The sequence below is a fragment of the Molossus molossus genome, unplaced genomic scaffold (genome assembly GCF_014108415.1).
Source record: "Molossus molossus isolate mMolMol1 unplaced genomic scaffold, mMolMol1.p scaffold_m16_p_18, whole genome shotgun sequence".
NCBI classification, from domain to species: domain Eukaryota; kingdom Metazoa; phylum Chordata; class Mammalia; order Chiroptera; family Molossidae; genus Molossus; species Molossus molossus.
Genome location: NW_023425353.1, coordinates 46,332,709 through 46,348,716, shown reverse-complemented (window position 1 = coordinate 46,348,716; position 16,008 = coordinate 46,332,709). Strand labels below are relative to the sequence as shown.

Here is a 16,008-nt window from a genome sequence, read left to right as displayed (position 1 = left end):
TGTGATGAACATGGGAGGGGGACAGTGGTGATATATATCTTGGAACTTTTGAATTTTGTAAATGTTTACAGTATGTTGGAAACATGAGTTGTTTCCGCCATTTTGTAGGGGGAAGGGAAGGAATAGTAAGTGGTTGTAGCCCAAAGGTAAACCTTTTAGTAATCTCTTCCCCTTGTTTATTTCTGTTCACATTCGTCTAGACTATTTGTTTAGATAGTGCCTCATAAATATTTATATCTGTTTAGCTCTTTCCTTTCCCATTGCCACTGTTACATTGTTGGTCCTCATTAAAAGAATTATTGCAGAAGCTTTTTAGATCACTTCTCTGCTTCTGGTGCTGACAGGTTTTGATGGGATCAAGGGTCATGGACTCCATTGAAAATCATGTGAAAGCTATTACCATCTCTCAGAAAACAGAATACAAACTCCTGCCAGTTTGTCCAGGAGCATTGGGAATTCCCTGAGGTCTACCGTTGATTAAAAACCCCTCAACTAGCTGTCTCCCTCTAATCTACCCCTCAAATTTCTATTAGAGCAATATTCCTAACATCCAGTTTGGATCATATTACTCTCTGCTCAGAACCATTTCATTTCCCATTGTCTTCAGAACAGAAGTTCAATCTACTTGCATTAGAAACCAAACTCAATCAAGCTCCAGCCTTTGTAGTTCATTGCTCCCTCCTCCCAAATACACAGCCTTCTAAGCCAAGCTTGAATATTGCTATTTCCCCAATATCTCCTTCACTTTGCTCCCACAGTAGCTGCTACTTTTAAACCTTCAAGCCTAGTGTCCATTCTGATGCTCATTATTTTTGTGGATGTAGCTCTCAGCACTGAGTCATACTTGTATAATATTTTGCACACCATGGTGGTATATTTGCCTGTTGGCCTTCAGGTCCTTTTCTTGCCCTTCCCTGGTATTACTGAGAGACCGCTCACTGAGGGTTGTGCTGTCCAGGTTCTTGAGTCAGTTGGCCTCCATCTGGGTTCAACCGTTGAAAAACCGTGGAGGGAGAATGGAACACAAGAAAGGGAGAAGCCAGGGTACTCCTTCTTCACACTCTCTGCCTCAGACAGTATCTCTGATGTCAATTGTGTCTCCTCTAGGACTTCAGTACCTACTAGAGAGGACCTTTGAGAGTTCAGCTTCTGCTGGTTGACTCCGGTTCCCTGGCTCCACTACCAGCATTTCCATTCTTTGTCCCTATAGCTCAAGGATTTCTTGCACGTACCAAGTTCCTGGATGCCTCATTTTCCCATTTGCCTTTACATCTTTTTCTCCCTCTGTGTAATCGATGCCTTACATTATAGTTCTTCTATTTAATTAATTATACCAGTTTATATTTTCCTGGTTGAACCTTGACTGATGCAGCTGGTATTTGGTGGATATTTGCTGAATTTTATTACCCAATTTTAAACTATCTTCTATGTGGCCGTCTCTTTTTTAAGTGAGCCAGGGGTGGGTCCTATACCAGTCATCTAGTGCACAAGAGCATTACATGGAATTAGCTGGCATAGTACCAAATTACCTCAAAATTCAATAGTTTGAAACAATTAGTATTTATAACTTCACAAGTCTGAGGGTTGGCTGGGTGGTTCTTCCACTTCAAATGGCCCACTTATGCATCTGTGTTCAGCTGTAGGTCAGCTGGGTAGCTCTGTTCATGCCCATGCTCTCTCATGTGTATGAGGCTTGGCTGGTCAAGGCTGATCTAGGAAGGCCTTGGCAGAGACAACTGACATGAGCTAACTCCACTCCATGCTTCTCAGCCATGACAGACTGGCCAGGCATGTTCTCATGGCAATCACAGAGAAGCAAAAGAAAACACTTAATCATAACAAGAACTTTTTCAAACATCTGCATGCAGCATACCTGCTGACAGTCCATTGGCCAAAGCAAGTCACATGGCCAAAATCAGAATCAAAGAGGCAGGAAAATAGACTCAACTTCTTTAGTGAGAAGAACTGCAGAGTTGCATGACAAAAGGGTAGGTACAAGGAGTGGTGAAGAATGTAGGCTGTTAATGCAATGCAATCAATCAATCTCAGGCCCTATAAGATTTAAAGAGACCTGAGACGATAGATAGATAGATAGATAGATAGATAGATAGATAGATAGATAGATGACATTAATTTTTTGCCAGAATATTAACCCTTTTAAAATTAAAACTTTGGAATAAAATACACATTATATATTTACTAATTTGTTCCGTACTATTCATTTGTACATAGCTACTGAATGAAAAAAATAGACCAAGTAAACAGACATTTATAAATAACATATTAGTAAACCAAGTTAAAGGGACTTTATTTATCCTTTAACCTTCCATTTGCATTAATTGGGAGCAGTCCTGGGAAATTGTGCCAACCTCACCTCAGGTCAGATGGCTTAACAAAATGAACTGTTTCATGCACAGAAATAAATGTATTCCAAATATAAATATGAATCGGTTACAAAACAGATTCTTTTGAAAGTACAAAATAACCACGCTGTTAATATATTTGTGCCCCGATTAAAAATGTGTAAAGAACACACATTCTGGGCTAAAGTTGTCCCAGGAAGTGATTCTCATTTTTGCTTTGAATCTTGTGTATGCAAACTGGGCCACCTCCTTTGATCCATGAGCGCATGCACAGCTAGCTCCCTGTTTTCTAAAGAGAAGAATTAAAACTGGGTATGCTTAGGTTGGAAGGGTTTGGGGCTTGACCTTGCTACTTCAGATTTCCTTCATTGCTAAGAAATCACTTTGAATATGTCTACTTGGAGTTTGTTCTTGGTTTGAGGCACAGCATGAAAGAGATGCTGTCTGTTTGTATTGTAGCAAAATTTGGAAGCCACCTCAGTGACACTGTTTCTGTTTCCTTCTCTGCAGTTTTAGCTTTAGAACCTGAGTCGGTTCTCAGTCATTCAGAACAAGGCCTGTGACAACCTACTGCCTGGGTGAGATTCCTGGCTAGCCTCTTCCCACTGTGTGACTCCGGGAAAAATGTTAAACCTTTCTCTGCCTCTCCTTACCTCATCTGAAAAATGGGGTTATTAATAACACCTACCTCGCCCTGGCCAGTTTGGCTCAGCGGTTAGAGCGTCGGCCTACGGTCCGGAGAGACCCGGGTTCGGTTCCCGCTAAGGGCATGTACCTCGGTTGCAGCTTGTCCCTGGCCCTGGTTGGTCGTGCGGGTGGCAGCCATTCGATGTGTCCCTTCACATCGATGTTTCTCTCTCTCTCTCCCTTCCTCTCTCTCCCTCCCACTCTATCTGTACAAAAGATGGAAAAATATCCTCGGGTGAGGATAAAAAATTATATGTATAAAAAAAAATAACACCTACCTCGCATGACCATTCTGAGGATTAAATGAAGTGAAATTAGGTGAAAGAATGTTGCATAACCCAGCCCACAAAACGTGCTGAGTGAATGTTATGTGCAAAAATGCTTATTATTATTAATCATGATATGAGAATTTTTAGGTTGTTTATCCTGAGTCAGGTTCACATATATTCTTCAACGTCTAAATCAGAATTATACCCTCAAAAAATAAATCGGAGTTCAATATTGTTTTCACACAAAAGGCACTGTTTGTTTTTAAATATTAATGTCAGGGGTAGTGCTGTATATTTATTCATATTCACCATAAAAACACAACGGTTACAAACACAAGCTTCTTCTTGGCCTTGTCAAGTCAGTCTTTGAGGATGCTTTTAGAATGTGTGTCTTAAGTGTCTTTGCTTTGGCCTCATACTCTCAGACTTCCTGACTGTCTAGCAAACAGCGAGGTGATGTTGATGGCTTGGGATTTGAAGACTTAGGACAAGAGCAGTGAAGAGAGATTTGAAGAAAATAAATAAAAACAGCCCCCAACTCTTCCTTCATGTTGCTTTAAAAGGCAAGAAAATGTATAATAAGCAGACTCACTTTAGCAACTATATTTTGCCTTTTAACACACTGAACGTTGTTCTGCATGGAGTCATTCTGCAGAAGGGCCGCTGTTCAAACAAGACAAGGCAATATCCTGAGACGCCCAGAGTCCAGTGGCAGAGAAAACTCACACCTACACACATACATTTGCACACCCACACATAACCGACAGCCATTTGAATGATATAACAAGTGTTTTTATGGCGCCATAAATGTTGGGTGGTGAGTGAAAAGATAATGACTGAGCATATATTTATTCAATGGGACCGAGCATATTTTTATTCAGTGTGGCAGCTAAAAGGATGAGCTAGAGAGCCACACGGTTAGCTCTCACATACCTAACGTTCAGTCAAAAATGCAGAGGTGTAGACACAGATACATAGATTCATGTCATACAGGTAAATTAAAAACCTAACACTGTGCCTCGTCCCGGACACACAGATTATGTGGCAGCGTTTTAAGAAGTGGACTAGAAAGCTGCGAACACATTTCTGTTCTGGCCTTAGAGTGGGGTTGTCAAGGAGATTATGCCTATGCTCTCTCTTTTTATAATTAAAAAGAAAGAGCAAATATGAAAAAAATTCATCAGCAGTCCATTCTGGGTAGCGGGAACCCAGACGTTGGTTCTACTAACCTCTGCTTTTCTGATTGCTAAGTTTCCTACAACACCACAAACTGGGGGGCCACGGTTAGTTAAAAAGCAGCTTCTCCCTTGTCCAGACCCTTGAAGACATTGTCTGAAGCACAGGCAGATGCCATGGTTTGTTTGGCCATCTCTTTCATCTGTTTCTACCTGTGCAAAGTGTCCCCAACATAATCGCACTTAACACAGTCTAGACAGTGCCGTAGCGTCACGCTCGGTCGGGTGCATACCCTGTGGTTTCACCAGAGGGCACGGCCGAAGCTTTTATTTGTTAAGATCTATCCTGGAAAACGTCCTCTGAGACCCAGCTGATCCTATTTAGCACACATTTTCTAAACTGTTTCAGATTCACATTTGTCTTTTAGTCATTTTCCCGGGCTGAGATTCTAAAACTCCCGAGTCCTGTCTGCAAAAAAGTAGGTCTTTGGGATCCGCCAGCGTTGTCCCATGCCTATAATATGTTACTGTAATCCTTGTGTTAAAGGTTTCTCTGAAACCATCTGGAACCCCCTTCCCTTTGGAATGAGAATTTATCTAAGTCCATTTGCATTTATTCAAAATCAGAGACAGCTCTGAAACCAGACCCTTTTTAAACATAGACAGAAGAGCAGATTAAGCAAATGTTGGGGGAACTTTCAAAACAAAAAAGAAGCACTTATATTTATTTTCCTGTGTTTCCTTTCTTCCAGATCTGCAGTTTCCCTCCCGTTGGCCGTCCGTGGGTGCCAAGTTCCACACGTGATTTCATGGATCAGAAGGTCAGATATCGGGCCTGACTTGGGTGTTGGCAGACTCGTGATCTCTCTGATGAATTGTCACTTTTCAGCATTATGGCAATCACCTTCTAATTTGTAGCGTTGCTGCCGTTGTTCTTTAACATAGTTCTGAATTCTGTAGGTATTCAGGAAACATAGAACAGTAAATGAGCTTAAAAAAAAAATAAACACACCATAATTGGAGTAAAGGAATGCACAGATGCACCTGGGGGAAGAAGAGGAATAAAAAAAGCTCATTTTTCAACTGTTATGTGGGAAAATTGTGCCCGACGAAGACCCAACAGTCTCTCTTGCATGTTAAAAGACCTAAGAATTGTATCACCTTTTGGGTGGAGCAAGCCGAATAGGATGTAAGCACCTGTGTGGTGAGGATCCCTGTCTTGACTGGCGAGCCCTCTGACTGCTCCTTGTCCTCCCCAGATGTTTGGCAACAGCAGGCAGCGCCGTCTCCAACGCTAGGCTAAAACTCGGAGCCCGGTTTGCTTACATTATTATAACAACAGTTCCAGTTTGTCTCTGCAGTTAAGGACGTGTCAGCGCTTTCCTTTCTGTGTTTATTATTTTTAGCAGTTTAAAAGCTACCCATGAAAAAAGTGGCTTTCTGGCTGTAAGGTGACATTCCGGCTGGGCCCGCGTAGGGCAGAGTCTAGAGAAACGCTCCGGGGCTGTGGGAGTCGGGGCTTCTGAATGCGGTCTTTGTGCCTCCCCTGGCCCACGGCCTCTGGCCTATTGTCTAGGTGCCTCAGTTAGGGGTGGCGCTATCTGATGGTACCAGTACTAAGATTACAGTGCTCAGTGCCCAGGCCCTCCCTGGGGGCCCCCAGTCTGGCTGCCTCTGTCTCCCAGGCTTCTCTCTAGGGGACCAGTCACAGCTCTCATATCAGAAAACACTATTTGTAATTTATAGAATGTTCAGGGGAAGGGATCAGCAAGGATTGTCTAGACCTGTGGCTCTCTAACTGTATTTCTTTTTCCAAAGAATCCTTTTCCCAAATGAAATCTTTCAGTGAACCCCAATTTGTAAGACATGGGAAAGTGCAGCTGCTTTGTATGGAGATGAGAAGAGAGACCCCACTCTTCAGCCTCCTCTTCACCCACCCCTGGTCTATGTGACTTGTCAGGCCCCTCCCCCCTCCCGGGACACCTACTCCCCCTCAGAAAGCCGGCACAGTCTTCTGGTAAGACGGTCCCCTCAATTTACAGATAAGGACACTAAGATAGGTTTTCTTTACAGATGCTGAAAACATGAGTTCTCGCTGTTTTCATTTATTTGTATATAGTTCTAGGAAAGGCACCACTAATCTACGGTGATGGAATCAAAACAGTGGTTTCCTTGGAGAGAAGAATGGTTTCACGGGGGAAGCACGAAGGAATTTTCTGGAATGATGGAAACAAAGAGGGAAAATAAAACAAAAGAAGAAAAAGTAAACACTTAATGAATTGAAGTACTAATGAACATCTTTATATGCTGAAAATTGTTGTATTTCCTTAATGCTATGTAGGCTATTTATTAAGTAAGGTTGTAAGGTCACTACACAAAGTTTCAGAAAATAGGAGACCATGATGCTTTTCCAACCTCTCTTTGTCCAATAACCACCAAAACCAGAAAAACAAAATACTCAGAAAACTCCAGACAATAGAATCACTGAGACCTTTGGGGGTCTTCTAGCCTGCGATGTGGCTAAAGGATGATCGTGGGAGTTCTGGGAATGGACATTTTAAGTACAATACTTGATTCACTTATTACTTGGACATGTGCTAATAATACTACCTGGGAACTTCTTCATAATTTTAATCCTTTGCTACCTCATCCGAATGCTTTGTCAAGACCTATAAAATGCAAGGTTCCCTCTCATCTATTGAGCAGAGAGGAACCTGTGGTGACTGAGGTTGGAAGACAGGCCTAAATGACACCTGTAAACTGAGCTACAGATGGACTCAGTTGTTTTGCTTTCGGCATGTGTCAGGTATTCTCACGTGACTGGCTGTGTACCTATACCCTTGCAATAAGGCATTTTGACCCTCTGAAAAGTATTTTCTTCCCCCTGAAACATTTTGAAGGATCCCTATTTAAATTTTTCTGTTTGTGCATATTAGAGGTCAGGCAGTAACATGGAAGGTAATCATTTTGGCTGAGATGGGGTTGAGGACATAGGCCAGGGCATTAGGGCCCTGCCTTCCAGAGCCTGGTGAAGAAACGGGCTGGGAAGAGCAAGAAGTTGGTCTTTTTTTTTTTTTTTTAATCCTCACTCGAGGACATTTTTTTTTTTTTTTTGCATTCATCTTCAGATAGAGCAGAAGGGAGAGAGGGAGGAAGCAAGAGAGAGAAACATTGACATGAGAGAGACACATCAAGTGGCTGCCATCCACACGACCAACCAGGGCCGGGGACAAACTGCAACCAAGGTACGTGCCCCTAGCGGGAACCGAACCCAGGACTCTCTGGTCCATGGGCCGATGCTCCAACCGCTGAGCCAAACCAGCCAGGGCAGAAATTGGTTTTTATAAAGGAAATAATGACAGACCTAGGAGATAGCAACAGAGGGTCCCCTGGAGCCAGAGCAGGAAGGAGTTAAAACTACTTCAATGTTCCAGCATTTGAGGCTGTTGCTGTACTTCAGAAAGGACAAAACTTTCTACTGCTTCAGTGATTTCCCAACCAAGGGCATGTCCTGTTTAATTCCCAACATGGACCCACACCAGACGAAAATTTAGTTCCCTAATGAAGCTATGGCAAAAATCTGTAAAAAAGAACATTTCCAATAATCAGGACATTTTTTATATTTACAATTATTGTGCTTTGCCCACATGTACACGCAAATTTCCTAATCAAATTTAAATTTAATTTAGCCAGAGATTTTTATCCAACCAATTGAGTTTAATGTGCCTAAGAGCAGAAATGAAAGTACATAATGTAAGACTTTGCAGAATTTGCTTTTTTGCAAAAATCGCTTTTTTTGCAATTCTGCGTCATTTGAAAAGAACTGTTTTCTTCAAATCATTAAGAGCCAACCTATCCAAATGAAAAGTACCAAGACAAATTGTATGTCTTCTCCATTCTGGTGAACTGGGTCAAGTGATATTCCTGGAGCCAACATTCTTGAAATGTATGTATGTGTGTACGTATGTATGTATGTACGTATGTGTCTATTTGTTTATTTACTTAATAGGTCAAGTATTCTTACAAAATGCAACCTGTGTAGTCACATTTCCATTATTCTTAAGAATGAGAGTGAGGGTAAAATGTTAATAATTGAGGCCCAATCTACTGATATTTTCTCTCACTGACTTTTTGTTTTTAGGTATCTTTTTTATTTTATTTTATTTTTATTAATTAATTTATTTTTGTTACAGATGTTTCTCCTCCCCCTCCAGGCACCCTCCTCTCTCCCCCCCCCCCCCCCAGCCAAGCATTGTTGTCTATGTCCATTGGTTATGCATATATGCATATAAGTTCTTTGGTTTTTTGAACATTCGCAACCTGAACCTTTTCAACCACTAACCTGCTTATAAGGGCTTTTAATATGTGAGAAAATATCCTGATTTGAGTTTTATCTCCTTTTCCTTCTCCCAACTGTTTACCCTGCGGGTGATATTGGGCTCATAACAACTAAAAAACAGGATAAAAGAAAAATAACAGACACTTTAATGTGCAAATTATTCTTCTCAGTTTCCAGACAAAGAAACAGAATACAATGGTCATGAGTAATGCCTACAGACATCACTGTCACTTTGACTCAGATCATCTTTCTATCTGTAAATCCCTGCCTTAAGAAGAGTAGCAGTGGATAAAAACTAATCAATACATTACATTTGCTGGATTGGAAAAATAGCTAAATTTGTAGAGAGAATAAATTATTTGGGGCCTGCCCATAACAGAAAACTACACAGTAATAAATACACAAAGGTATGTTTTGTTTCTTTCCAGGGCAGTGGGTGGGACTCAAGTACTTTCTATATTTCTGCATTTCTATTATTAGCATATGAATTTATGTTCCTGGTTACCTCTTACTTCAAGATGGTTGCCAGAGCTCCAGCCCTCACATATAAATTCTAGGCAGCAGAAAAGATGGGAAAGTGGGCAATAAAAAAACAGCCTATACCAGCTCTGTTTTTCCTCTTTAGGAGACTTTACCAGAATTCTCACCCAACCAATTCTCTCTACAATCACAGACACCTAGACGCAAAAGAAGCTGGAAAATGTACTGGGTACTTTACCAGTAAAGGGAGATTTGGTTACAAAGGAATATCAGGGAGGCACCTAGCAGACCTGATCACAACTAGGCAGCTGTTAGAGGCTCTTCAGCTATGGAGGAGAATGATCAGGGTGGTACTTTAGAGGAACTGCTCTGTAGCAAAATGCATGATGAATAAAGGGACCTATAAAAGGTAGATCTGGGGAGACCAGTTTGTGGTGATGAGCTGTGTATTAGTGAGGTGGCATCGGGTACAGGAGAAAAGAGATGAGTGTGATAACACTTGTGAAGGATAAACTAACCGAAAAAAATATATTTATTAATTAGCTGTGCAATTCAAAACTATATTTCAATAAACACAATACACACAAATGTGTATGTAGATTCCTATACATATGTATATATACAAATGGCAACCCAGGAAAGAAATTTGGCTAAAGTTTAGGAAAGAGGATCTATCTGGATAAATAACAAAGTTACATGGTATTTTTCTGCTGGAATTTCATGACACAGTCTCGGGGCAATAAATAAATAATACATAGATAAACACATGCATGCATACAGACAACATACAATTTTCCTAGGGCTCCATACCACCAACAGCAATGATTTTCCAACTTTGTCATCCCTAAAAAGAGAAAGGAAAACAGAAAAGGGGCTAAATTGTGGACTCTTAAAGGGAACAGGAGAAGGAGTTGCAAAGATAACTAAGAAGTTATTGTGATAAGCAAAGCTAGAGGAAGTTAGAAAGGATGAGGAAGGAACCAGTTTTTTTTTCTTCTCTTCTTTTTTCCTCTCCTCCTCTTTTTTCCTTTTTTTTCTTTCTTCCTTTCCTTCTCCTATTTTCCTTTTCTTGTCTTTCTTTCTTTCTCTCTCTCTCCCTTCCTTTTTTCTCCCTCCCCCACACCTGCACTCATCCTAGTATATGTAAGCCACAGAGCTGGGCAAAATGACCAAGTTGGTCAGTACAACTTTCTTGGTACTCTGTGTTCAACACCCCTGGCTGCAAGGCAAAAATGATTTTTATTTTAGCTTTTAAAAAAAAGCTACTGTTGAGTAAGCACAGCTTGGTTTTCTGATTTTAACCCCCTCTGATTGCATTTTGTAAAGCTGATGTGAGTCCCACGTTTCCCCTCCGTGTTGGAGAGGGGCAGGTCTGCTTGGCACCAGCTGCCTGCTGCTCCAGGTGTCTTCTCGGGAAGTTTGCTGAGCCAAGCGCTGTAATTTCTGCTGTAATGCCCTAGACAAAGTCTCTCATTAAAAAGTAATTGCCTGTACACTTACATAGTAAAAGTGTAAAATCATGCATGGGAAAAACACATGCCAACTGTAAACGAGTGGCTAGCTTGGCAAGAGAAGGGAGGGACAGAAAAGAGTTAGGGAGATAGGTAATTAGTGTTTTGCTAAGCTTTATTTCTTATAAAGAGACGAAGCAAATAAAGCAAATCTAAATGGTGGGTGCGTGGGTGTCTGTAATATTGTTTTATCTAAACTTGGAATGTTTGCAATATTTCATCATTTATTTTTTAGTTAAGCAAATGCCCTTCATATAGGGAAAGTGATTTGAGTCCTTGAAATTCTTTCCTTTATCCATAATAATCTACTTACAAGATATGTATCATACTTCTGTCTGCACATGCTACTTTCTCTCTCTGCCTGCCTCTATCCTTACTGTTCTCAGTGTAACCTCTTCACCTTTCCAGACTCAGCGAGGTATCATGTCCTCTAGGAAGCCTTGCCTGATTCCCAGCTCCCAATTTATATCTGGGTTTGGAGGTCCCGCTCATCTCTCAAAGAACATTGTGCATATTTGTATCATGGCATATATTGCGCTGTGTAAACATCGGTTTGCTTGTCTGAGTGCCAGGACTATCACAGGCTGAGCTGCAGTACCCCTGTGGGCACCATGTACATACTGTCCAACCTGCACAACTGTGGGGGGCAGTCCTGCCTCCTTCCCACCAGAGAGAGACCCTCTTTATACCTCTATGCCAAAGACCTATCCTAGTTCAAGTGCAGGGGTTGGCACATATTTACATAACAAACATTTGTTTCATGAATGAAAACTGGGCAGTCAACCAAACTCTAGTTTCCTTGATGAAGAATTCTTTAGACAAGTGGTTCTCAAAGTGTGGCCCCTGGGCCAGTAGCATCTGCCCCACCCGGGATCTTATTAAAGTGCAGTTTCTCTGGCCCTGTTCCAAGCCTAAGTCAGAAACTCTGAAGGTTAAGAACCCAGGAAACTGTTTAACGAGTCCTCTAGATGATTCTGATGTATGCTTAGCTTTGTGATACACTAACGTAAACTGATCAAAACTAAAAGCAAAAGTGTCATCAAAACTAAAAGCAAAAGAGGAGTGATCTATGAGCTGCATGCCTGGGGGTGCGGGGGGCAGGTAGGGGAAGTAGCATATGCAAAGACACAGCAGCATGATACGTCATTTGTAGGTAGATTGTTATGGAGGAAGTAAAAACTTCAGGCCGGAAGGACAAGACAGATGATAATCAGGAAGTCTGTCTAAGGTGTTTGGGTTTTCATCTGACAGCAGTAGGGAGCCCTGTAAAAATTTTAAGCAAAGTCGTGATTTGACCCAGTTTCATATTTTAGAAAGGTTCCTGTGGCAGGGATGTGACAGATAGGATGGAGGTGACAATGGCCACTGTGGGCCGAGTAAGCAGCTATTCATTAGTCTAGGGGTAAATGATGAGAGCTGAACCAAGGCAGTTCCAGTGGGAACCAAATAGATGGGGTGGATTCAAGAAGTATTACAAAAGTAGAATGGACAAGACACAGGAATCGGTAGAATTCAGGAAGCAAGAGTGAAGCCATCAGGGCTGACTCTCAGGTTCGTGTCTTAGGGAACAAATGTACATTGGTGACATTCACTGAACTAAGAAAGACAATAAGAGGAGGAGACCTGGGCACCAGAATAGGGGCTGGAGAAGAAAAATTTGATGTGGACACTTGGAGTGGGAAGAGTTACTGGAACCTTCACAGGTAGGCCTTAGATGAATGAATATTGATGGCTTTTATATTCTTATCTATTACCCTAGAGTTTCAGAATTTAATCCACATAAATTTATCATCATTTACTTGGTCCTTTTTTCCATTATTTTCATGCTTAAATATTTTCCCCATGTAGATATCAATTATATATTCAGATATATGTTCTTAAGGGTTTTTCTTTTTAAGTTTTCTGAAAAGAATTACTTTTTTTTTAACATAATGGAAATTCAAGTTAGGAATGACTATATTCATAGACAAGACAAAAAGAAAGTTCTGAAAAGATCAGCAGTGAATTTTCTCATGTGAGGCAACCAGGGCTGAGCTTGGTATCTTCTTTTTCTCTAAGTATTCTGTTGTTTTGTTTTTTTTGTTTTATTTATTTAATTAATTTATTTATTCTTGTTACAGATGTTTCTCTTTTTTCCCCCACTGATTCCCCCCTCCCTCTTCCTTCCCGCCCTCTCCCCAGCTTTGTTGTCCATGTCCACTGTTCATGCATACATGCATATAAGTTCTGTGGTTTATCTCCCCCCCCCCTTCTGGGGATTGTCAGTCTATACCCCACTTCCACGTCTCTGGGACTACCCCATTCTTCAGACTGTAATGTTCATTATATTCCACAAATAAGTGAGATCATATGATATTTGTCTTTCTCTGTTTGGCTTGTTTCACTTAGGATGACACTTTCCAGGTCCCTCCATGTCGTCTCAAAGGATAAGAGATCTTTCTTTCTTACAGCTGCGTAGTACTCCATTGTGTATATGTACCACAGCTTTTTTATCCATTCGTCTACTGATGGATACTTGGGCTGTTTCCAGATCTTAGCTATTGTAAATAGTGCTGCTACAAACATGGGGGTACCCATATTCTTTCTGATTGGTGTTTTAGGCTTCTTTGTGTATATTCCTAGAAGTGGGATCACTGGGTCAAATGGAAGTTCAATTTTTAATTTTTTGAGATAACATCATATTGCCGACACTTGTTTGATGATCCATCTCATTTTTTTAAACTGTTCCATCCCTCTGTGTGAGTTTATAAGTCTACTTTTAAAAAATATTATATATTCATACAACTGGGCCTGACTAGAGCCTAGGTAGTTCGGTGGAACCTAGAATGTTTCATTAGCTATTGATGAAAGTTTTCAATTCTTGACATTAGGGTTTGTCAGCAGTTTTATAGCAAATTTTAGGTTGAAACAGAAGCAAAATTCAAGATTCTTAATTCCATCAGATATGGGAAAATGAAGGGTGTCTTTTAGCCTTTACTTGGATAAACAGAAAAGTTCATCAAAATATATCTCTTCCGCAAAACAGACAGTTACCTAGTTTATTTTAAATACAAGTGTGTACAGTTGTTGATTTCTGTGTTGTGTTGACTTATTTCATGAATAACCTCATTGGCAACCATTTGAGAAGACCATATTGATCAGACAAATTTTTCTTGAAATGTGAGATCGTACCAAGGCACAGTAAATTTCTGGTTTGGGAGTGTGCTTCCTGTTAATAATAGATGGAATAACTAGTTACCAGCTCTCATTTGGCAAATATGTTATCAAATAAGTATTTATTAAGCTTTTCTCTATGCAAAACACCATGCTATGCCAATGAGAGATATAAAAAGTACAGCCAAAGAAACTTAACATTAACAAGGAGTCAATATATGTATACAGGAAAAGGTAAACAATAATTTTAGTTAGTCATTTGACCCTGGCTGAGCCAAAGGCTGGAATTATTCACCTTCTCACTGCCTAAATGTCAGCACTTAGCAGAATATTTGGCACATAGTATGTGCCTAGCACTCGATTAATATGTTGAAAAATTATCTGCCTGTAATCAAGAGAGGCAGAAAAATAATACATAAAAAGATTATATATAAGCTTCCTTTTGATTTCTATTTAGTCTACTGTTTTTAAAAATTACCTACACCAAGGAATTTAATATCAGCATCAAATATATGGTGGCAGACATCATTGGAATTGAAAAACAATCGATATGATGGAAAGATCTGTGAATTGTTGTCTTTGCTCTTAATATAAATTGTTTTTTATACTTTTTAGATATGGAAGGGGAGAAATAGGTTCCCCTTTAAGCAAACCTTACATGAGAGCATTTGTATTCACAGAACAGATAAATTGAGGAGCAAATATTTATTTAGCAAAATCCTTCTTTGCCTAAGGATCCAAGATAGCTTCTTTATGTAACAAGTTACTGAATAAACTTAGATGTGTTTTGTACCTAGCTTTATCAGAGACCCAGCTGGGGTGTGAAAGGGGCTCATTTGTAGAGCTATTTTAGGAATAAAGTCACTAAATATACATTTGGAAGAACTAGTAGATAGGAATTTTGATCTACGGTAAGATTCTAAAATGGTTTGGTGATAGACTCTCAGACTTAATTTCTAAATCCCCCTATTTAGATACATTTTTGCAACTGGTAATAGACTTCTGGAGTATTCTAGCAAAAGTCCTAAAGAGTGTCTGCCCTGCTTATGTGAGCAATTGGTTTCTGGTCACACAGAATTATAGACTACTGGAGATAGAGACAGTCTCCTTTCTTACTCTAAGTGTGCGTTACGGCCAGTAGACTTGGCACCACCTGGGAGCTTGGCAGAAATGTAGACTCTCGGGGCTAGCTCTAGATCTAGTAAATCAAAATCTGCTCTTTAACGAGATCCCTGGGTGATACTTATTCACAGTAAAATGGAAGAAAGCTAAATCCATACTCAGTGCCCTTGAACTCTACATGGCTAGCTGCCTTGTATGATTGTTGTTGTAGTAGCCTAAGAACATTAAAAAACAAAACAGTTATTAACAGCTTCTATCTTGGCTTAGGGAGCAATTGCCATTTTAAAGGGCAGAAATGCTATGTCCAGAAAGCAAAGAGAGAAAAACTATCCCCCCAAAAAGCATATATATATGCTTAGGAACTATGGTTGCCTGGGGCCTGAGTTTGTTGGAACAAGTCAGCTTGTTAAGGAAAACGTGATGATAACTTATCGGGGGCCACTTAATGCTCATCAAAATGAATGACATCATTTTATGACAATGTTGGTCACCAATAGAACTACTTCTAAAAGTGTTTAGTGGAGTAGGAAGTGGAGTGAATGGGAGACAAGCAGGCATGAATGCAATGCTCATGGGAAAAATGCACTTATGGCTAAATTCATGCATGAGATCCATCTGCACCAACCTAGGACTGACCCATTAACTAGCACCCAGAGGTGCTTGCATCACAAAAGGTGGCAGGATATTAGGGAAAGGAGATGGAAGTAAAGGTTTTGATCTTTTCTGTTACAGATTAGATGCAGGACTATGCAATAAAATGAACCTGAGCCTGTACCCATATAGTGTTCAGCCACAGAAGATACAAGCTTCTCTAAAAAGAAATATCTTTCAGTAGAATGTTCTTGCTGAATCAAAACCTTAATAATAACAATGGGAAAAAATTACAGTGATATTCTTTTGCACCTGGAC

General features: G+C 40.3%; 1 protein-coding gene across 3 annotated transcripts in view; it reads left to right on the top strand.

Annotated features, from left to right (window-relative positions):
• Positions 1-16,008, top strand: part of THRB (thyroid hormone receptor beta) — a 346,849-nt gene that overhangs the window by 140,439 nt on the left and 190,402 nt on the right. For 2 of the 3 annotated variants that reach the window (XM_036267244.1, XM_036267243.1), the window contains exons 1-2: positions 2,911-2,941; positions 5,247-5,315. The gene's annotated coding sequence lies outside the window, so the exon portion shown is untranslated. Of the gene's footprint in view, positions 1-2,910; positions 2,942-5,246; positions 5,316-16,008 lie in introns of those variants that run through there. The other variant, XM_036267242.1, reaches the window with a different exon arrangement.